Source organism: Buteo buteo, chromosome 6, assembly GCF_964188355.1.
Source record: "Buteo buteo chromosome 6, bButBut1.hap1.1, whole genome shotgun sequence".
NCBI classification, from domain to species: domain Eukaryota; kingdom Metazoa; phylum Chordata; class Aves; order Accipitriformes; family Accipitridae; genus Buteo; species Buteo buteo.
In genome coordinates, this window is record NC_134176.1 from 16,993,521 (window position 1) to 17,015,981 (window position 22,461).

At 39.6% G+C, this 22,461-nt stretch overlaps 1 protein-coding gene across 1 annotated transcript in view; it reads left to right on the forward strand.

Annotated features, from left to right (window-relative positions):
* Positions 1-6,493: 6,493 nt before the first annotated feature.
* The window catches only part of DICER1 (dicer 1, ribonuclease III), a 66,737-nt gene continuing 50,769 nt past the window's right edge, over positions 6,494-22,461 (forward strand). The window contains 1 exon segment of the mRNA XM_075029905.1: positions 6,494-6,645. The gene's annotated coding sequence lies outside the window, so the exon portion shown is untranslated.

Genomic DNA, 22,461 nt, shown 5'->3' on the forward strand with positions numbered 1-22,461 from the left:
TTCTCATCACCCCTGGAGTAGCTGGTACCTGCCTACTGGACCCCCCCAATTCTTGCAGGTAGTAAAAGAGTATTTGTAATGCTGTTGAGAATTTGGGATATTTGGGTCCGATCCTGTTAGCAGTGCTGACTTACAGAATCATAGAATGGTTTGGGTTGGAAGGGACCTTTAAAGTTCCAGTCCAACCCACCCTGCAATGAGCAGGGACATCTTCAACTGGATCAGGTTGCTCAGAGCCCCATCCAACCTGACCTTGACTGTTTTCAGGGATGGGACATCTACTACCTGTTCATTACAGCAACTTTAAAATGTCTAAGTACAATTTGAGACTGGTAGCTTTTATTGGTGTTATGAATGATACTTAAGTGGAGAATAAAAAGTTTGTGATTTTTTTTTTAATTCGGGTTTTTTTTGCAGCTGACACTGTGATTAGGAATTTGCAAGTGGACTGTGGGGGAGGGGGCAAAGTGGGTCAGCTCTGAACATGGGAGTAGAGTAAGCTTTTACAAGAGTATGGGATCCAAACTTCAGTTCAAATTCAAACATGGTAAAAATAGGAATTGTTGGACTTGATTTCTTTTCACTGCTCTGGAATAAAAGTAATTCTGATAGAAACTGCAGAAATAATCTCCCTTATCCTTGCTGTGTAAATACACTTTTTTGTAGCTTAAAGAAGATGCAAATGCAGCATAGGAAACATACCCATCTGGATCATGGCAGCAATAAAGAAAAGCACAGGGTTCATTTCAGGTAAGGAACCGTACACAGGTACGCATACTGAGTATGCACACTTTGGCTGTGTAGGAGCCCAGACCTCCTAAGGGTAACCTGTGGATATCATGCATATATTGTGGTTGGCAGCATATCCCGAAAGCTTCCTTCTCTCCTCAGTGCTTGTTTTACCCAGTTGGTAGACAAAAGCTAGCAGGGGCAGGAGTACCTTCAAATTGCTGTGCAGATACAACAAAGCCTTAGACTTGAGCTGTGATTTCTATTAAGACACCAGTATACAGCAATAATCTTTTCTTGAGGTGCTATTTCTCTCAATGTTACAAGGATTATTTCCAGGAGAGTTAACTGCAGTAATTTATGAAATGCCTTCTAGTGACTAACTGCATTCCTTGGTTAGACGGTACCATTGGCAGTTCTGTCTTTGCCAAACTGTACACTTTACCTTGGAATATCATGTAACATATGATCAAAGCAAAATGTATAGCTCCATCTACTGTAAGTACTTTGAATTGATTATTTTTGCTTTTTTTATGACTGATCTGTACCCTGGGGAACTGATTTATCACTTTGCTGACGTATTTTCTGCATGTTAGCAAGAATCAGCATAAATAAAGCAGCTAAGTACATTTATACATTGCAAAGTGGTATTTCTCAGTTCTCAGGCAAATAGGAGTATAAAAAAGTGTGTATTTCAAGGACATTAGGAACTTTTGTTAATTACTGAATCACAGCTCTTTCGTACTGTGTCATTGCAGCTGCTTGTGGAATGCAGAAATTACATGACTTGTCAGTGATGTGGATTGGAAGAGATTCCCAGCTATGCTTCTGCTAAGTGATAGCCTTCCACAATCAGGAACGGCAACATTTCTGTTAGGCAGTAGTCATCAATGCTGAGTCCCTGCATAGTAAGAGTGAATGAGTTGATATCCCATTTTTTTATACTGATTTAAAAAGGTAGACCAGCAGTTTAGAGAGGTGAAAACCCCCACTAAACCAGTTAAAAACACTGAAGTTTTGTTTGCACTAGGTAAAACATCCTTATTTGGAGTTACGAAGTTTGGGTCACTGAAGTGTGAAAGCACGCCAAAAATTTTTTTTTAAATAGCATCTTTGGGGGGAACAAAAAGTTTATGCAACCTAACACCCTTCTAAAATCTCAGCTCCAGTTTTAGGAATGGAATCTGTTCTAAGTAGGTTGTTTCTTTCTTTCTTCCAACTTCCTCCTCCATAGTCATACCTGCAGCTTTTTCTCATAATACGTTGCAGGTGTTATTATTAGCACTGTGGTTTAAAATGTTTGCAACTGCTCTTTTCTGCAGTGATTCACAGCTATGAACTGAAAAACCTGGTAGCCAGACTAGGGGCTGTTTGAGAGGAAAGTCTCAAGTTAAATTTTCTCAAGTGGAGTGCAGAACAGGCACATCCTTTCCTGGCCAGAAACTTGAATGCAACATGCTGGCCCATATTTTCTTGATAACTACCAGGTTGTTTCAAAGTGCATTATTGAAACAGCGTGTGACACAATGACAAAACAGCACCATAGCTGGTATCAACAGAAGGGAACAACAGGTCACCATCATCTCATGGGAAGGAATCTCTTCAGAGTCCATTTTAGAACCTGATGAGACACATAGAGCTAAAAAGCACAAAGCCTGGTTACCACTGGGGTGATTACACAGTTCTATAGCATGAACAAAGACAAATACTTGTGATGCAGTTTGGTTTTTTTTAGTTGCAATTTTCTCTTTTCTAACCCAAACACAATTTTTTTTTTACTCTTACCCAACAGGAAAAAACAGAAACAATCCCCCCATCCCTTACTGGTATGATATTTTAAAAAGGGAAATGGAGATAAATGTCTCTGTTTTCTTGTTGTCTTACAACAGTTATCCCATAAAATAAAACATAAGTATTTCCTGTACAAAGATATGGGGAAAGCCGTAATTTGGTACATTATTACTTACTCTGTTCTGGATTTTAATTAGCTGGATATTCTATTTTTTTCATCCAACAGCCTGTTTCCTTTGTTTGCATGGTTTTTACCAAACACTGAATACCAAGCAGTTTGAAATAGGTGGAATTTTTTGGAGTTGTGTATCACACTGATGACTTCATCTTACTTTAAAAATCTTTGTAAGAAATTCGTGAAATCAACATAAAAAAGTCAACTTTTTATTTGGTCTTGAACTCTGAAGGTTAGCTGTCATTATACAAGCATATGACATATCCATCTTAAAATGGAGAGAGGATAGTGGTGATAGAATAATAAGGAATAGCACAAATTTTATCCTAACTGTGCTTTTAAATCAAAAACTCCTGTCAGCAGGCAGGCTCAAGGAGGAAGTAGCTGTGGAGAAAGACACCCTTTTTTAACGTGAAAATAACTTCCAGAATTCTCCTGGCATTTGTGTGCTTTGTTTTCTGTGTTTTAAGTATTCTGCTTGCCTTCTCTTTGAACTTACTTGAATTGGATAAAATTCATTATTTAATCATGGCCTGCAGAGAATTAAGGAGGGTTTCTTTCTGCTCTATTTTATGTTAGAAATAACCAAGAATGCCAATTTCCTTCAGTACTCCAGCTAAAATTGGAAAAATAGACCCATATGTTCTCACAGCTCCCACTGGATAAGACCGAACAGCTGCTCCTCTTCCTAAGCTTTTGTCACGGGATATAATTATTCCTCCATCCATAAAAAACCAGAAGGATGCCCCTTCAATGCTATAAAAATACCTAATACTGTAATATTTAACAACATGGGCATTACAGAAGATGTGCTCTAAATAGCAACAGAGGTTTGAGCCAAGAAAACACTTCATTTGATAATACCCTAGGCCTCTATATCACTTTAATCTGAAATAATTTTACTGAGGTTGGTTTAAATGAACCTTAGAGTGCTCCAGTTAGCTTTTTCTTCTCATACTGATTTTGTAGGCAGAGTTACTAAGTCCCTGATAGAGTATAGATGGAATGAGGGAGGCCGGACCTTCAGTGACAGATCTTCCATTGCATACACACCACCTTCAGCACAACTTAAAAGGGGAGTGGCTGGCCAGAAGTGGCTTTGAGTTGCACTTATGGTCATTGTTGTCTTTATTAGGCAGCAAGGACAATCTCCAGTCCTTGTGCAAGTATATGTGATCTTAGGAGACTCTAAATTGGTTACCTGGCCTAACACAAGTGTAACTGGTTCTGTACCTGCACACCTTGCAGGGTTTTGCAACAGGGCAAAATACAGCACACAACGAAATCCATCCACGGTGGAAAGCAGGTGCCAGGAGGAGGCAGAATGGGGCCACCGATGTATATTTACATTACTTAAAAGATTTCCTTCCACAAGAGTGACCACATTGCCCACATGTGGCTATACATTTACATTTTTGGTGCGGTAATTTGTATGAGCAGTCAGTCCATAAATCTGACCACTCATTAGCACTATAGGTAGGCCTGTTCTTTTGAGCTTTAAGTGTGTGTATCCCATCACAATGGTCAATTATGGTAAAATACAGGATTTTTTTTTTCTTGCACAAAAAGTAAGAAAACTACTGGAAAGTAATAAAGCTTTTGGACATGAGTGGAGGACAGGGGGGGAAGAGTTCAGTTTGAAAACTGAATTGTGCATTTAGCAGTTAAATGACACCAAAGCAAACTGGGGCCCCTAACACTAAAGATTTTCACTAATTATGTCCATCTTTTGGTACCATTCTTTTTTCCATGCTCAGAAAAAAACCTGACAAAACCAACCCACAACCAAACACTTCCTTGTTGGTCAGCAATTTCATTTCTCCATAATGTAAATGAAACCCTTAGAAGAAGGGCATCAAAGTAGAAAGGATGAGCTATTAACTCCATGGAGAGTAACAGGATAATCTTAACAGCTGGACATTGATACCGACAAACATTCACTGACGTTGCAAAAGATGAGCACAATGTGTTGAAGAACAGGTAGGGTGATTTGAGTCAGATGCAGTTTTTTCATGGTCACTTCCAGACACAGCTCTTTAGGAGTGAAGCAGTGATTCTGTGCTCCAGTGCTATTGTAATTGATGACTAGATATTCAGCACGATACTGCCATTTATCTGGGGATGCGACCAGATGCAAGTGGGATGTGATTATTGCCTTCAGCTCTCTGACGATCCACCAGGACTTACGCTAGGCCAAGCGACTTTCAAACTCCAAATTTGAATTTTCAACAGTTATCATTTCGTTACTTTCCCTAAGCATCTATCTGGTCCAGGCTGTGGATCTAAGTCATGCAGTAATCAAGCCTGGAGGTTTGGTTATTAGCTACATCTCTGTGAGGAGGCTTCAGTCTTTTTACCAGTTGCAAAAAGAATGGTGTTGGCAGCTGATGCCATGGGAGGTGGGAACAAGGGAATTGAGACTGGCATTAAAATTAACTGTAAGGTAGCTCCAAATGTGCTAGTTCTCATAAGCTGATTCACTCCAGTCCTATGTTCTCCCTTAGTGACCAGTTATTCACACTTACAACTGAACCTTCTCCTACATCGGGCATTGCATGGTTGTCATGTGACAGCCCAGTTTAGGTAAGTAATTTGTTCAGAGCTTTCTCATCGTTTTCTGTTTCCCCAGTTTTCCAAGGACACACCTTCCAGATTTTTATGTCAATTATAATGAAAACAAAAGCTGAAAAACAGCAGTATGTGAGGCAGAAGAGAAATTGTGTTCCTGTGTTTCAGCACCACACATTTCCCTCGGTTTCTTCCATCCCTGGCTTAAGGGTTTTGATAGTGGAAGAGAGTTAACCCTGTATCAGCTGTTTAATCCAAGAAATTTCAGGGCACTTTTAAAAAAATTTAGTAGTAGCTAGTAACGCCACTCAAGCGACTGTTGACAAGAAAATGGAGTGAGACCAGCGGTCCAGCTAACCAACGATCTGCCTGAAACAATGGCAAAAGGAGATGCTGCTTAGGGAGTACACGTAGACCCAACCACCTCCAGCGGTCCTTTCTTCTCCCACCTGCTGGGCCTAGCACCAGCAAGGGTTTGAGGGCGCCAGCTCCCTGGTGGAAAAGCAGCACTTTGCCTTTGGCAGGAAGGACACTCCTGATGGAAACGACCGCCTGTGTGTACGGAAAGGTGGGATTTCGTTACACAGCGATGAGAGAGCTCAGCGCTGCTCTGCCCAGACACTGCCGAAAGGATCGCCTTTCTCCCAGGGCTTGCCTGGAGCCGTACGACACGACAACCCCATTCCCTCAGAACCATCTCTCCGTCACCGGCCTTGCCTCAGCGGGAAGAGCGGTGCCCTGGAGGCGGCCCCGGCAGCTCCACAACCCCCCACCTCTCGCCTGCCTACCCCCCCCCCAAGATGGCGGCTGCCGCCCTCGCCTCAGCGCTGCCGACCGCCGCCTCCCGCGCGCGCGAGAGCCGCCCAAGCGCGTGCGCTGGGGGGGGGTGGGGGGAGCCGAAAGCCTCTCAGTCCTCCGGCGGGGGGGGGAGGGGAGCGCGCACACACACGTGAGCCCCTGGACCACCCGGCGACTCCCCGGCAGTTGCTGTATCCCGCTATCGCATTGGCTGTCTTGTGAACCTTTCACCTTTTACCCGGCTTTCGCCGCCAATCGCCTGGCTCCTTTCATAGCGTGGGGATGTGGAGCGTGTGAGCTGCGCAGGGTGGAATTCTCGGAGCGGGCTTGCGTTGCGGGCGTTGGGCGGCCCCCGTTGGTATGGGTGGGAGGGGTGGGGGAGGTGCTCCGTTTGCGTAGGGCCGGCAGCGCAGGGGGAAGGGAGGGGGAGGAGGCTGTCCCGGGCCCAGGTGAATGGAGGAACCTGACAGTTGGGGGGAGTGAGGCGGCGGCGGCGGCGGGGAAATGGCGGCGGCGGCGGCGGCAGCACAATGAGACGCGGCCTGTAGTGGGGGGAAGCGCCGGGCTGGGTCCCGTCCGAGCAGGTAGGAGATGGCGGCCCGGGCGCGCCTGCCCCTCGCCCCGGGAGCTGCATGGCGGCCGAGCACGGGTGTCGGAGCCCGCCGCCCGCGCCAGCCTGAGCTCCCGCAGCGCCGGCGCCGCCGCCGCCGAGCGGGGTGGGATGGCGGCGGTAGCTCCTTCCCCGCCCTCCCGCCGCTGGGGCCCGGTTGGGTCTGCCCCGCCTCCGTCCCTGCGGCCGTCCCTGTCCCCGCGGGTCCTGGGGCCGCCAGCGCCGACCTCCGGGCCCCGGGATCGGCCTCGGCAACTTCCCGCGGGCCCCGACGCCGGCAGGGGCCGGGGCCCGGCGTGTGGGGCGGCGGCAGGGCCCGCACGGCGGGGGCCGCGCTCCGGCCCCTCTCGGCTTTGTCTCCTCTGGCTCCGCGCCCCCCGGGCAGCCGTGCTGGGGGCCTGCCGAGGTGGGTGCTCGGAGGGCCGGCGCTCGGCCTCCCAGGGCCGGGCGTCTCTGGAGCCCTTCTGCCGTGTCGCGAGGGGCTGGAGGAAGGCAGCGTAGGGTAGTAAAAGAGCTTCCACGCTGAAGTGCTGATGGTAAAGGTGGTATCAGAAACTCTTCGCTCTTCCCTTTGCTTCCTTTCCATCCTCTTACAGTTTAAATGAAGGCAGCGCATGGAGTGAAAAAACGTAGTGGCAGCGTGATTAAGGCAGACCTTGTGCTGCGCGATCTTGCGTTGAAAACCAAAAGGTTAAAAAGACGAATATTTTTGCACCGGAGTTTGTTGCTGTGTTAGGTAATCTAAAAAAACCCGAGTGAGTAGGAAAAGGATTGCGATACTGACATCTGAAAAAAAAAAAAAAAGGGATATTTTTTGTGTTTTATCATTGACCAGAAATTACTGTTTCAAAGAAGTGAATCTCTTGGCGGTTCAGTGAACTTCAGCTGCTAAAAGTCTGGAGGATGTTTGGCACTTCAGATGATCAATATTTTTCATGTTAAGATTTTGAACTTCCAGTTATATGGTGGGCTTGAGTGGTGGAAGTGTGTAGGTTGGGATATGATTACCACATTTAGAGAAACAGAACAAAATGGAAAATCAAAGCAATTAACTTTGCAGACACTCAGTTTACGCTATGTTTTCATATGATTTAGGCTTCTTTAAAAAGAAGCCAGTTTGGATGCTCTGTTGAAGTGCAGAGTGCATGTGTATGTTCAGTAGGTTGTGTGGTGCTTGTTTTAACAAGTAGATATAGACACAAACTGAAATTGATTTCCATTATGCCATAATTATTCTCCTAAATCCTTAAGAGGGTCTTTCCCATTGTCTGTCTCCACAAGATACGTTGTGGTCTATCTAAAAGCTTTGATGATGCCACTAGAAGTTTTCAGGTGGAAAGTGCTTTTGCATGTATAAACATTGGAATAGTACTTTATTATTTATTAATCCATAGGATTAAAAAACATTAAGTATTTATTCAGAAGTGCTGAACTCTGAACTAGCTACTGCTTTTCATGAAAGCGTCTTGGTGATAGAGTTCTGTGAAAGTGGCAGCTTAGTACTTGGCAGTCAAAAAGTGAATAATACTAGAATTAACAATTAATTGAGAAGAAAACGGCATCAATATGCCACTGTATAAATCCGTTGTGGGGCCATATGCTTACTAAACTACTAAATGCAGTTTGGGTAGTTGCCTTTATCTCTCTCCTACCTCAAAAAGATTGTATTAGGCTAAGAGAAAGGTAGAACGAAAATTGTCTAGGGCTTTTCATCCAGGGAAAGAGATACCAGTGGAGGGATAAGAGACATTATGAAACTTAGGAGTCATGAAGAAAGTAGACAGGGAGCTGTTGGGTTTGGGGTTTTTTTTGTTTCCCCTTTTTTTGAAAGATTACTGTATCCTACAGATTAATAACAAGTAAGATGCTCCGTTACACCATGTGTAACTAAAACACCTGGTGCAGCAGCATATTGGGAATGCCAAAAGTTTACAAGGAAGTTGAAACAATTAATTTGTAGGGAAAATCATCAGAGACTGTCAAACACAGGAGTATCTCCTCAGACTCGGCAAATATCAAGGTGACCAGTCAGTGGAAGGTATTCCTGCTTGCCCTGGTATTATACTCCCATGTCCTCCATTGGTTACTGGTAGAGGGAAGCCAACAACCTAGAAAGGTATTTTGCCTGACATAATATTACACTAACGTTTTTATAGAAAGTACACTTTTTTTTTGAGAAATACCTTGATCTTCTGTAGCCTACGAGAAGAAAAAAAAGTAGAACCTGCAGTTCAGAAAAACTGTTCTCATGGGTTTTGTGTACTCCGTAGAGGTTTCTTATTTCCCACATCAAAAATTTGTAAAGTACTTTTCCTGTTTTTCAGGAAAGTTAATGGATAGCACAAAAGTGCTTTAGCACCACTGATTGGAGTCTCACTACTTCACCCATGTTCACTTTCCGTGTGAACTGACTAAGTGTGCATTGATCTGTAATGGAATGCAAATTACCAGCAAAACCAAATACAAAAACATGTGTAACCTTCTTAGAAGAGCAAGGAGCCATTTAGTAAAATGGATGTGGTGAACTTGGAGTTGAAATACTCTGATTTCTCTTTGGATAAGCTCTAGAATATAAGTGAGAGCAAGAGTTCAGGAAGATTTTGAAAAGGATTGTATGCTTTAGGGATGATAAGCATTATAATAAGTGCTAAGACTACAGACGGGAGTTTTATTTCGGGGCATAATCTAGTCTACCAGTCTGCAGGTAGAACATCAAAACATTCTTTGAGATGGGTTGTTCCATTATTCTGTAATTCTCTGTGAGGAAATCCTGGGTTTTTTTCCTCTCATGTAGGTGGTACAAACTAGGGAGTATACTGAGCTTAATAGATTGTTGGCAGAACAGTGAGATAGTTCCTATGTCCTAATGCCCATCTGTGTAACCACTGACCATCTGTATCCCATCACCTTCATATGTTCAACAGTAATTTCTTCAGACTGATAGCACAGAAGTTTGATGGTTTTTTTTATTTTTTTTTTTTTTCAGGAAGTGGCTCCCTTTAAAGAAAGTAAAAGTATAATTATGGTATTGTATAGAACAGGAGCATCTATATAATTGTGTGCAATATGCTTTTAGAACCCTGAAGGCTAAGAGTGATTGGAGTAGAGGAGAGAGCATGATTTTTATTTACACCATCCAGACATCTGTCTTCATCCTTTAGCCTTTCATGACTTCCATATGTATTGTGATAAACCAGAAGAGAAGAAACTTGATATATAGTAAAAACTAAAAGTTCATTTTTTAGCTGAAGTTACTGCAGTCTTTGATTGGGATTTCAACGTTCAGTGTTCAAACTGTGTTGATCATTTGGGGTGGTGGCAGATGTAGGAATGTAACTAAAATAATCATTCTGAAGTACTTAATCTACAGGACAAAGCAGTGCCCACTTTAATGTATACCATGATACTATATTAGGTGAAATCTTGGTTTTGGTAGTTCTTGCATGCCTTACCTAGTAATGTCATAGTTTTTCAAGTTTGAATGTGGAGTGGTGTATCTCCAATTCCCTTGTTATTTCTGCTCTATATTGCAGACTGCATTAGTTAAGTAAATTTTCCCTGACATTTGTCACCCTCAAATTCATGCACCTTTTGGAGTTATGAAGCAGAGAACTGGAACTAGTATCAAGGAAATTTACTTGCATTGTTGCACAGCCAGAGGTGTTGAAATGCCCTTCCCTGATGGGAAAAGAAGGAAGAGCAGTATTCTCCAACTTCTCCTTGCATAAATACTCCTGAATCCAAGAGACTTTAGTACCACTTGCCCTGAAGTAAAAGCCATGACAACACACTTGTGAATCTGTGATCCTCGTTTTGGTTGGCATAGTTCTTTCTTGACCCTTGCTAATATACGATAGTATTGTAGAAAAGCTTGTTTTGCTCTGCTTTTTTTCTCTTTATGCCTGTGTCTCAGTACTTATGCTATGTAAGCTGGCATGATCGGCTTCTGCCCATGTTTTGCATTTTCTGTTACACTTCATAAAGGATTAGTTCCTTTGGGTTTGCTGAGTAAGTGTGCATTTATATCTGAGATGCAGCAGGGTGGCTGCTGACTTAAGGGGTTGGTTGCTGAAAACAGAGGTGGTCAGGTTGGGACTATTGTAGCTGGCATAGGGATTTTTTGTTTGTTTTAAATTGCTCATAAATATCCTCGTGTTTTTTCATTTGTACACCACCCCCCCCCCCCCCCCAACCCCTTTACTGTTAATTATTAAAACCTGGTTTCCAGTGCCTGTCTCCTCCTTTGGAATCTGATTCCTGATAAATTGTCAAGCCATGTAGCAGCCTTTTCCTCAGCAGAGATGAGAGTAAGTAGCTGGCTAGCAGTAAAAAAAAAAAAAATCAGTCTCCTTGAAAACTTAAGAATTTAGGATGTTTTTAAAAAAAAAAATATTTTTTTTGAAAACTAGTTTGAAGTTTTAGACATGCCCACTTACTGATAGCATAGATTTCCTTTCCTTAGGAGGTGAGGCAAATACAGCTTGCTTTTTAAAGTTAATTTGTTTGACTCCATTGAGATGATTTGGCTATGCAAGCATGTCTGGGCTGGCTAACTTTGTAATTCATGTTTCTCTTTTGTTTGCAAAGTCTGCTTTGTTTCTGATCTAGATCAAGTTTCTTACAGCTTTCTTGCAACTGTTACTGGCTTTTTGTGATGACTGGCTCTATATTTTCTTGTTCAAGAAGAAATGAACAAGGCTTACCTACCTAAAGGTGAAGTTGCTTAGTAGTTGATAGTAAAAACTTGTAGAGGTGATCTAGTGGTTAGGACGTTGTCTAGGATTCAGAAGACCTAACTTCTCTCACTGACTCTGAGGTTTGGCAAGTTAACTTGCAGGTATCTCTCTTTTCACCCCGTCCTTTGAGTTTAACTTTCAAGTGCTTAAATCAAAAATGGTTTTTAGATGTTTATATTCTGCCTTTGTACATTAAGACATTTAATGTATTTAAGCTGACATTAATTGTGACCTTATGAATTCATAGTGTTCATTGATTATATTTGATCATCTTTAATCAGGATATTAGTGCCTGGGATCAATCTCAAGTAAGACTTTCAGTTCCTCACTTAAGTTTTGTTATTTCTGAGCACACAAACCTGTCTGCCTTGCTACCTCCATGGTCAATGGCTAGTAGGTTTTTGTATTTGGAAGTGGACATAAAATGAAAGAAAGTGCTTACAGTACAATTAAAAGCTTTGACCTCTCATTTTTTTCAGCGACCCACAACCTTTTGCTATCTTTCCACTAAAGTTAAATGCCTACGTTGTCAATTTGCTATGTAAAGTTATTAAGAACTGTTATGAGGTCTGTGAAAAATTTTTTAGGAAAAAAAGACTATGCCCTTTTCATCCTTCCCCTCCAGTTGCTTAAAATCATTTTTCATTACTCTTGCTGTCTAACATAGTGCTGTCTCAATAATCTCCAAGGTTTTAGAAACCAAATTACTATTGGAGGTGGATAATGTGCGAGGCAAAATAAGAGGAAAATTGACCCTAGGAAACGAATATTTTCTACCAATGTAGTGTATTTTCTACAATGTAGAATCAGCATGAACGGCAGAGACTGTAAGAGGAAAGTGACAGAAGCTTGTTACTAAGAGCCATGGGAATATCCTTCTCTCTTTCTCATTATTTCTACAGTCACTGTAAGCAAGGTCTGCATTTTCTGTTCACTTATGAAAATTAAACAAAATCCCATGGACAGTCTTATAATTTTTTACTACTTGTAAAAACAAAAAAAAAAAAAAAAGGAGGGGGGTGTGGGTCGTTTCTTCATTGTTTCCAAAGAATATTGAACTCTGTCAGCATCAGCCTCCTGAGTTGACTTATTTTGACACTAAAAAAACATAGCAAGCTGTGACTGATAGGGCAAGAAGCAGCTGTCTGTTTATACTTTCAAAAATCGTAAATAAAAAATCAAGAAATGTATACCCAGGTATTCAAGTCCATAGGTTTATATGCTGAATAGATCAGTTCATTGTTTATTGTGTAATCAGAAAGGTTATGATTTAGTGAAATCTTCCTCTGAAGAAGTGTGGCTATACCATCTACTGAGGGATTTGAGAGGAAAGAGTTTGAGCTGTGACAGGTGACAAAGCTCTAGAGGAGGAGGTGTAGGTTTTGTGAAGGTAATGGGCAATGTAGGCCTGCATTCCTACCTTGAAGTAGTTCATTGAAAAAGGACTGGAAGAATGCCAAAAACATGAGCTCCCTGGGTCTTTGAAAGACATATGATCAACTTCCAGGAGATGAGTAATTTTCCTTATGGTAATCTTTGCATAGTTAATGCTCTGCTATGTAGAAGTTGAGAAGTGAAACTTGCCTTGATTAATACTGAATTGTCTGGAAAATGGTCTTCTCAAGACCACTTCTCAAGTGTTGCCTCAACTGAATAGAAAGCGAGTTTTCAGTGACAAAATTCATGATTTGTTAAAACTGTCAACTGACTGGTTATATCATTGGATGAGGGTCTACAAAGAATTACTGGGTGATTTTAGGGCATGTAGTGACTGGCATAATGATGAAGCAGGTGCTGATTTCTGGCAGGCATTTTGAGTAGCATGCCAATAATGTTACTAATATATACATTGACTGCCATCTATTAACAGTTGTTAAAATCTTTTATTGGTTCACCTTGTTATTGCTGTCTGTTGCTACTAGGTGTTTCCTTTTGCTGCATTCAAATAGTTTTGGACTAGACAGCAAGAAGTTTTGTTTCTGGAATTGTTAGGTTTATTGTCATTAGTGTAACACCGTTCAGCAACAGTGGCGATAGAGAAGCTGGTGTCTGGTTTTGAGTGACAGTCAAAAACCTGTTGAATCCAATTTGCTTGTTTTCTGTAACGTAGGCAGTCAAGTGGCTGTCAAAATGAATGACAACTGTCTCCTCATGCCAGCTCTAATACTCATCTGATCCCCATCAACTACTTAATTCAGCTTGCTGAACCAGGAGAAAACTTGCCTATGTCAAGAAAAAAATAAAATCACTTGGTTAGTGTGCTGAACCATTTCCTCCCAAAGAGTCGGACAAGTGTCAAAGGTGTTTAGAGAAGGGAAGGAGCAGTGAGAATGGGGTTACTTCATCTAGCACCAGGTTGCCATGGGATTGGATCTGCACTCTTGTGAAATCTAATTCCAAAATACTACTTTCCACTTGATTATGTTCCTGTATGCATATTGATTTCTTTTCTCACCTATTAATTAAAATAATTGTTTCATATTTTTCTCAACCTTCTACTTTCTCACTTACTGTTAATAGCTGCTCTTATAAACAGGTGTATTATAGTAATCTTGTGGGTTTTGTGTATGAAAATCAGCTGTGGTAAATCCAGGATGTGAACCAACGTGTGGGGGGGAAGCTTATGGTGTGTTATGAAAATGGAATACAAATACAATTAGATTTAACTACATTTCTTTAGTGAGTACTATTCTGAGGTTTTAACAGCTTTTTAACAAAGGTAACAACCATCAGAAAGTGCAGAAATCAAGGTGGAACACAGACTCTAGCTATTAGCTTGGGAAGTTCAGATCCGAAGTTCTGCCTAGTTTAAAACCTCTCATTTTTATCTAGAGGTAATTTGTAGTCATGACTCCATAATTAGGGAGCTGTGCAAGAAACTGCTTAAAATTTCAGGACATCTTTTGCAGTTTTCCTCAAATGTAGTGATTATGTATTCCAAGATAGTAATATAATCAAATACAAATCAAAGCCTAATAACCTAAAAAATGAATGTTTTCCTTTATCCAGTTTTCTATTCTTCTGAAAGTGATGGGTTTTTTTGGTAATTGTGTGTTCAAGTTCTCAGGCATACTCTGGTTAGCTTTAAAAGGTCTTGAAAGCAAAGCGGTTAGGCTTCAGTGAAGGAAAGGCAAATCACTGTCCTGATTTTAAAAAAACCCAACACAATCCACTGAACAAAAAAAACCCCAAACCAACCAAAAAACCCACATACATGGAAACAAAACCCAAAACAAAACCAAACAAACAACTCCCTGGTTTGTTTACCACTAATATTGTAGAGATTTGTAATTCTTAATTTGAAATCAGAGCTTTAGGACCCCACACTATCCACCACAGAAGTCTTTAAATAATTATGTGGGAAGTTCAAAAGTAACAAGTTTGACTAGTTGAGAGAGGCAAGTCACCTTTGTGAATCAGGAAAAAATTCTGATTTTTCTTTTTCCCCCAACTTGATTAAGGTTCTCTTTCTTGCCACCCCATAAATTTGCCTTCAGACTAGAACTGGGGGTGGGGTTAGGCTATACAGATTTTCCAGACCATGGTTCTTTCAATAGACTAAGCTCAGTTTTATGGTGAAAATTGACTGCAGTTTTTGTTAAAATATGTAATTGAATGGTGATAGTACAGTTAAGATACATGAAATCTTTGAGCAAGAATATCCAAAATGTAAACAATGTGCCTTTCAGTGATAGGAGTTCAGCACTTAAAAGTGTGGGCTAAACTTTTGTACCCTGTTGGATTTATGGGATAAACAATATTTACAATTTTCAATTTACAGGCATACTTCTAAGCATATTAGTTGACTGTATGTATAATTTTCATATGAAATAGTAGCCAATACTTAATGCAGGATTATTTGCAATTGATACTATCATTCTCTCTAGAGGGTTAATTAAAACAACAAAAGCAGAAAAGTTTAGTATAAAATATTCATATTCTTTGAAAGTTTGCGTTCTAATTAGGGGATATATGGTCATGGAGGTACTACTCAAAACAGTAAATCCTTTTCCTGTTAGGCATCCAAAGTGCACAGGCTGTATCTTGAGCTGTAGTTTGATGTGCATTTTAGATGGCATTTCTGCGTAGAAAGAAAATACGTATGTGTCCCCAGGTAGTGGTATTTGTTAAGCTTTATTGGTGCAAGCATTTCTGAAGGTGTATGCTAAAGTGGATTAAAGAGACTTAATTAAATCTAAGAAAAAATTTTATTCTATGTGATTTCTTTATTCTGTTATGGTCTGTCTCTAGATATGACCACAAATTACCTGGAAACAGCTATGCCAGCCAGTGTAAGAGAGGGTTGGAGGCAGCATGTAGGTTAAAGAGTGAATAAGAGTGGCACTCTTGTACGTATAGCGGTGCCATATTAAGTGCATGTTAAGCTGTGATCTGGGAGCCTTTATCATACAGCATTTTGTCTTGCTGCTGAGTGAAAATGAAAGAAAAGTGATAAAATACAAAGTGATTTCCTGTATTTTGTCTACACCAGAGAGATCATATTTCTTTGGTGATTATTTTAGAAAAGTTTGACTGTACAACCAGACACAGATTTTTATGAGCATATTGGAGAAGCTAAAATTAAATACCAATCTGGTGAAATTATGGTATGTTAAACCCCTGCATATGCTCTGTGTTTAGTCCTACTAGAAGAGGAGTAATAAGGTCACTCTTCTCGGTGACAGCTTGCCTATAAGGGTTTAACACACTTTTACTTTTTGAATGAACTTCTTTGCCTTAGTTGATTAGTCTCAGTTTCTCTAAGCTCTTGTCTGTGCAGCAGAGTCAAACTTTTAAAAACGATATAACTTTAAAATTTAATTCCAAAACTATTTTTATATTGCAAGTCTTAAAGACCTAGACTTATAGCCTGGATTTTTTTGTTGTTGTTTGGTTTGGATTTTTTTCACCAGTTAGTTTTAGTATGTGTTTGAAAGGTGCTGGAGTAGCTTGAATTGGAAATTATGAAAACAGCCATTTTTGAATGAATTATATGTAGTTCCAGAGAAAAGGAAAGTTTTTGAGTTTTGGAATTGTATCCTACCTTCAGTAAATATCTGTGTATTCAGTCTTTAAAATGGTAAAAGCTAATTATCTATTTTTCCAAATAATAGTACTTTTGATTTTTGTTGTGCAAGAAAGGTGGTGTAATTCATCTGTTAACTAAAGAGAAGTGAGAGATTCCCTGTTGTTCAGGGTTGAAAAAGCAATCCTGAGGAAGAACTGGGAAACCTTTCAAATCTCCATTGAAAGTTAGACATGTAATCTGCTTAAATCGTTCTGAAAGTCATACCAATCAATTATCTGCCTCTTTAGGCATCTTAGTGCATCTGTTTATGCCTACTCACATAAGTCAGGTCATTAGTCAATAAAAGCAAATGATTAATCAATGAAATTGAAAGCCAGTTGTATTTAAATATTTATTTTGCATAATTTAAAGTTTTATTTATTATTATAATTTTAATATACATTTGCATTGAGTTGTAAATTCTTTCCAAATACATGGTAACCGGCGGGGGGGGGAAATTGTTATACATAATAGAATATACCAATTAGTAAGGTAGATGGTGTAATTACTTGAATGTTAATAATGGCTGTGACACTACTCTCCTAATTAATCAGATGCCTGTATTTGATAGTTGCAAATCAAGGCAAACAATATCAATATGGAAGCAGTTGTTTCTAAAGAAGACTACAAAACCAAAATAAGTTTCTGACTGATAGAAAGGTTAGTTATATAAGAAACCTTATATGTAAGGTTTCCCAATATAAATCAAGATTAAAATAAGGGGTATTAATGGCTTCGATTTAATCAGACTTGCTGTAGTGGGATGTTAATGGTGGAGTAATTTACCTTAAAATGCTTGATATTGCCCTACTTTTAAACCAAATTATTTGGTATCTTAAGACTTTTAGTAAGGTGGTGGTGTTTTTTTTAAAAGCAGAAGTATCTCTACTTTTCCAAGAATTTGATTGCATTCATGTTTTTCTGGTCTGCTTCTAGAAACTTGCTCCTTTCCTTTGATTCCCTCATAACTAGATTGAGTTCATTGTCATTTAAACCCCGCCTAAAAGGTTATGTATTCATTACAGCTGCTCTGCCCTCTATCCCCTTCTGTGCTGCTTTGTGGATGTCTTCAGAGAGTCTGGATTTGTTTGACCATAGGAGAACTACATAGTCTGACCTGCTGGAATTGGTCATCTGCAGGGTACTGTGAGGATAAATGAGGGCAAGAAGGTACTCCTAATCTAGTACTCATTGCTAAATCAAAGTGTTGACGTGTTTGCAGAGCTGCCCGGGTTGGAAGAATGATATGGTGATAACCACAAAAGATCATGTGTGAATCTGTATTTTCTTTTCCCAAATTCAAAATGGTAGAGATGTGTTCTACTGCTTATCTGATTCTCCTGTCATCTCCCTGTCTTGTCTTGTTAATCAACAGGATTTCTGCGGTGAATATACCTGCCAGGCTGTCACATTTGTGGTTTTGGTTTTGGTTTTGGTTTGGGTTTTTTTGTTTGTTTGTTTTTTGTAAGTGTTAATGTATCCAGAGGAGAAGTTTAGGAGACCAGCAGAAAGGGGAGATGCTGCAGGCTCTGCTGTTGTAGCTGTTGGGTAGACCTCGCAGAACTGACTGGATTTTCTCTGAAAACTCAGAACTGATGACATAGTAAAACACCTCAAGTTTTTGCTGATGGTTGCTTGATGTTGGCTGCTTAATATTGCTGCAGTCAAGCAACCTGTAAAATGTCTGCTATTATACTTCTGGTAATTAGATGATATTAGGTATAATGAGAGGTGGTTTGACAACTTCTGTGCAAACTACAGCTGATGTGGTAAGAACAGGACAGAATTCCTTCTTTTGCTTCATATTTTCTATTTTTTGATACTACTATTATTTGATAACCAGCTGTGGAGCTGGTAATACCAGGTAAAGCAAAATCTACAGTGATATTTTTAGAAAAGAGGCTCTACTGAAACCAGTATATTTGTTCTGCCCTGAAAATGCAGTTCACAACTGATTGAATTACAGGACTGTATTTTAGTGTTACAGAAGAGAGGAACCTCCTTCAACTGATGGCTGTGGACCAAGATCCTGTAGGAATGTCTGTCTTTCCAGTGCAATATTGTGCCAGTTGTCCAGACATGGTCTGGAATTGAAAGAACCATAGGAATATATTAATTCTGAGTTCTGCTTGGTAGAAGAGTTAGTTGGCACGTGCAGTACTATATTAATTTAATTATATTGCTTCCAGAACCCAAACTAGTGTCAGAAACCTTCAACTGCACCGCTTACAGGGATTTAACTCCTTTGAAACCTTATTTCTCAGCTCTGAGTGGTTTTAGATAATAATATAGAAAAAGTGGAATTATTTAGCAATATTCCATTATCTTTACTTATTTAATGATTATTGAAGCAGGTTAGAAGGAATGCCATGTTCAGTAAACCACAACTGCTTTGATGTCTGGAACCATCCTTTCATTTGCATAGCTGGGAATGCTTTTGCTTATATGCAGGAATAGCTTTCACTCCATTCTGAGAAACAAAGGGTAAAAAGTTATCTTATCCTTTCCCCCTTTTTTTTTTAATGGTGGCTCTAGCAAAACAGCTTATTTCAGTTTTTGAAGCTTTTTTTATCATTCAAAAAGGAGGAGCAACTTTGATTTTTTTTTTTTAGCCACATAGTATGAATATCCATTACTATACATGTAATGTGCAGAGCTAATGTGAAAAATTGGACCAATGCTGCACTGGACTGAAAAGATTTTTAACTGTAATGTAGACTTGGCATTAGGCAAAGATACCTATTAATATATATTCAGGGAAGTCTCTCAAGGATACATATTTTATCTTCAGTTATTCTTTTTCATCTTGCATTTGTTCTGCTACTGTGGAAGATTGACAGGTGGCTGAATCGGGAATGGGTCTGTTTTCTGATTTGTGTCTGTGCACTGAAAGTGTTACTGGGGCTTAGTTGCATCAGTATTGGAGCTAAGGGACCCTTACAAATGGTTACTTCCTAGCTCTAACATGGTAGGCTGTTTATCTGTTTGACCTTGTGCTAGCTTTCATAGTTCATCAGAATGTAAAAAGCTTTCAAAGGAGGAGAAAAAAAACCCTTAAATTTTGAAGCTTCTCAGTCAGTGTTTAGACACACCTATGATCCCACATACTGGGGGAGGAACCTGTTCCAGTTGTATTTTGTGGATCTTGAATATTTTGATTTTTTCAAAGTCAATCATGATTCCATATTTACTCTTAAACCTAAGACTTCCATTTAAGACATCTGTTAAAAATAAAGGTTTTTTTTTCTTAAATGAAGACTTTAAATTATACAGCACAAGATGAAGTCCTCAGATCTTTACAAACTGTGCCAGTTTTTCTTATCTATTGTTCAGGACTGAGAGTACACAACACAAGCATGTCACATCACATAGAGTTATTTTTTGCCACTTTACCTCAGATAAGGACTTCAGCTCTCCCATCACTACCTTTTCACCAAGTAAATTCTTGAATATATCTGAATCAGCTTTGGTATCATGTCAGTTGATCTTGAAGGTCAACAGTGCTACAAATAACCTGTGATATGAAAATACTACATGAAGCTTCTAGCTTCATACAGTTAAAATGTAATATTTATGGCTTCTCACTGGCTTTGAACCCCAGGCAGTATGCAAATATGTGCTTCATTGGACAATATTGAAAAGTGACGATGGATGCATTAAAATAAACAAAAATTGTTAATTGGTTTGACTTGCTGAAGTCTTGTATTTGTTTAGCTGTAGAGAATGTAAAGGAATGACCATGTTCTATTCTAACTGCATGTATTTACATGGAGAGAAGTAACAGTATCTATAAAATGCTGTAGCTTTTTAGCATGATGTTCACTGTATTCAGCTACATATTTGCGATCTAAGTAGCTGCTTCTATGCTGAGGCCTAATGCTTTCAGTGGAAAGATGGCAGTTCTTTTTAGTTTGACTCAAACAGAAAGCATTAATTACTACTGTTAAGGCAAAGGTCATTTATACTTTTATAAATAGAAAATTCAAAATACCTGGAATCTGTGCAAAGTGCTTGATGGTGCACAAAGTTTTTTAGCATTGGTCCATTACTGCTGCAGAATGTACTATGCTTGTTGATTTGAGATTGTCATCACGCAAATAATTAACACTGGCCTGGTTGACTCTCGTCTCTCTTTCTGGCTGTTCTGCACAGTAAGCTGGTTAGCCAGATATGTAGGTTAAAATACTAAGAATTTCGTTTTCTAATGGCCTTTCCCAATTTGGAATTAATTTGGATCATTTTAATCAGGCACATGTTAGGATTGCAAGAAAAGAATACAGGGGAAATTCTATTCCTCATCTTGTGTGAGAGCCTTTGCAACACTGTATTCCACAGAGCATTTTCATCTACACCTTTAGACATTCTTACGTATTCCGAAAAAAATTGGTGGGCCTGTGGAAATGTCTTACCAATTACTCAGTTTTTTCTTCAATAAAATGAAAGAATCAATGAAGTATGTTGGGGTTTTTGTTGTGTGTCATGTCCCGTCCCGTCCCCCGGCTTCTGGTGTTACCCCTCTAGAGGTTGAATTCCGTGGCATCTGAGCAGCTTTGAGTGTCATCTGAATTTGGGAGTTAAAATAGTCTCTTTATACTACATATTTTTATGAACTTAATATTGACTTCATCCTAGCTTCACATAAAAGAAAATTCCAGCAGTGTGCCCACAAGTTCTTTGCAGGGAAAGAATATGTGCAGATGCGTAGTGTAACTGGTGAGAAGCCCTTCTATTTTGGGAAGACAGATCAAAAACTAAAAAGCCCAAAATGTAATTGGAGTAAATAACGTGCTAACCAGTACATAATACTTTCGTATTTTAAGGTTGCATTAGGATGAGTTAGTTTGCACTGTTAATAATAAATACATTATTTTTTTGAAGCTAAGCCTAACATTTGTACACTGATTCTTGGGTGATACATAAACTGATACTATGACCAACTATAGGAGATCTGATTTCTCATTTTAGAGTTGGTGGAAATTCTAGAGGGTGACTTAAGACCTGCAGATATTTGAGATTTGCATCACACAATCACTGAATTCAGAGAAAGCCTTTTGTAATGTAGGACTCAGTAATTTTGGATGTTCTGGCACAGAGATAACAGAAAACTGTCAAACACCCGTATTTTGGGGAGCTTGACTTTTTGCCACATTGGAGAGAAAGGATTTATGTTTATGCAAATAATGGGATTGAAATCCCCACATGGGGTTATATTCAGGGGGCAGCTGCTGCTTTTACTTATCATAAGCAAGAATAATTGGTGTTTTTGGAACTGTACTTGCTTCACAGCTTGCCCCCAGATTGAGGAAGAGAGAAATCCCTGCCTTAATGTCTGCTTAATTGCTTTCCTGTTGAAAGACATAGGTGCCTGAAAGGCTTGAACATAACCTTTAAATAAACTAAATAAGCACAAGTAAATAATTCAGTACCCAAGTAAAGGACCAAATGATAAATAAATGCACAGATATGGTCAGATATTATCCCTTCTTGTGATATTGATATAATAATAGTATAGTTACCTATATAAATTAGGATCTATAAACTTGGCAGTGATTCTTCTGTGGGTTCGTTTTCAAGCAGCAGCTTGAAAAAAAATCGAATTAAATATTACATGGAGTAATTCAATTCTAATTGCTGTTAAATCTATTAAATGTGTTTCAGAGTGTTCATATAGCTCAGATTTTTTTTTATTTAGAGAGATGTGCCCTTAGTGTAATTCTTTTTCCTGACTTCCATCGAGAAGGCTTGGTTCCTTGGATGCTAAGAGTATTTTGTTTTGGAGTTAATCTGAGGTAGTATGGAGTTGGTACTGTGGTTTCTGACTAACTTTATTGTTTGTACCATAATAAACCAAAGAAAAATACTTGAAATAAAAGGTTACTGGAATAACACATGGAAGAGAAGGAAGAGTCCCTTTTTATAGTTGTGCCTTCTCCCCCCCCAGCATCTGCTACCAGCTGTAATTATAGAGAGACAGGATGCTAGCCCA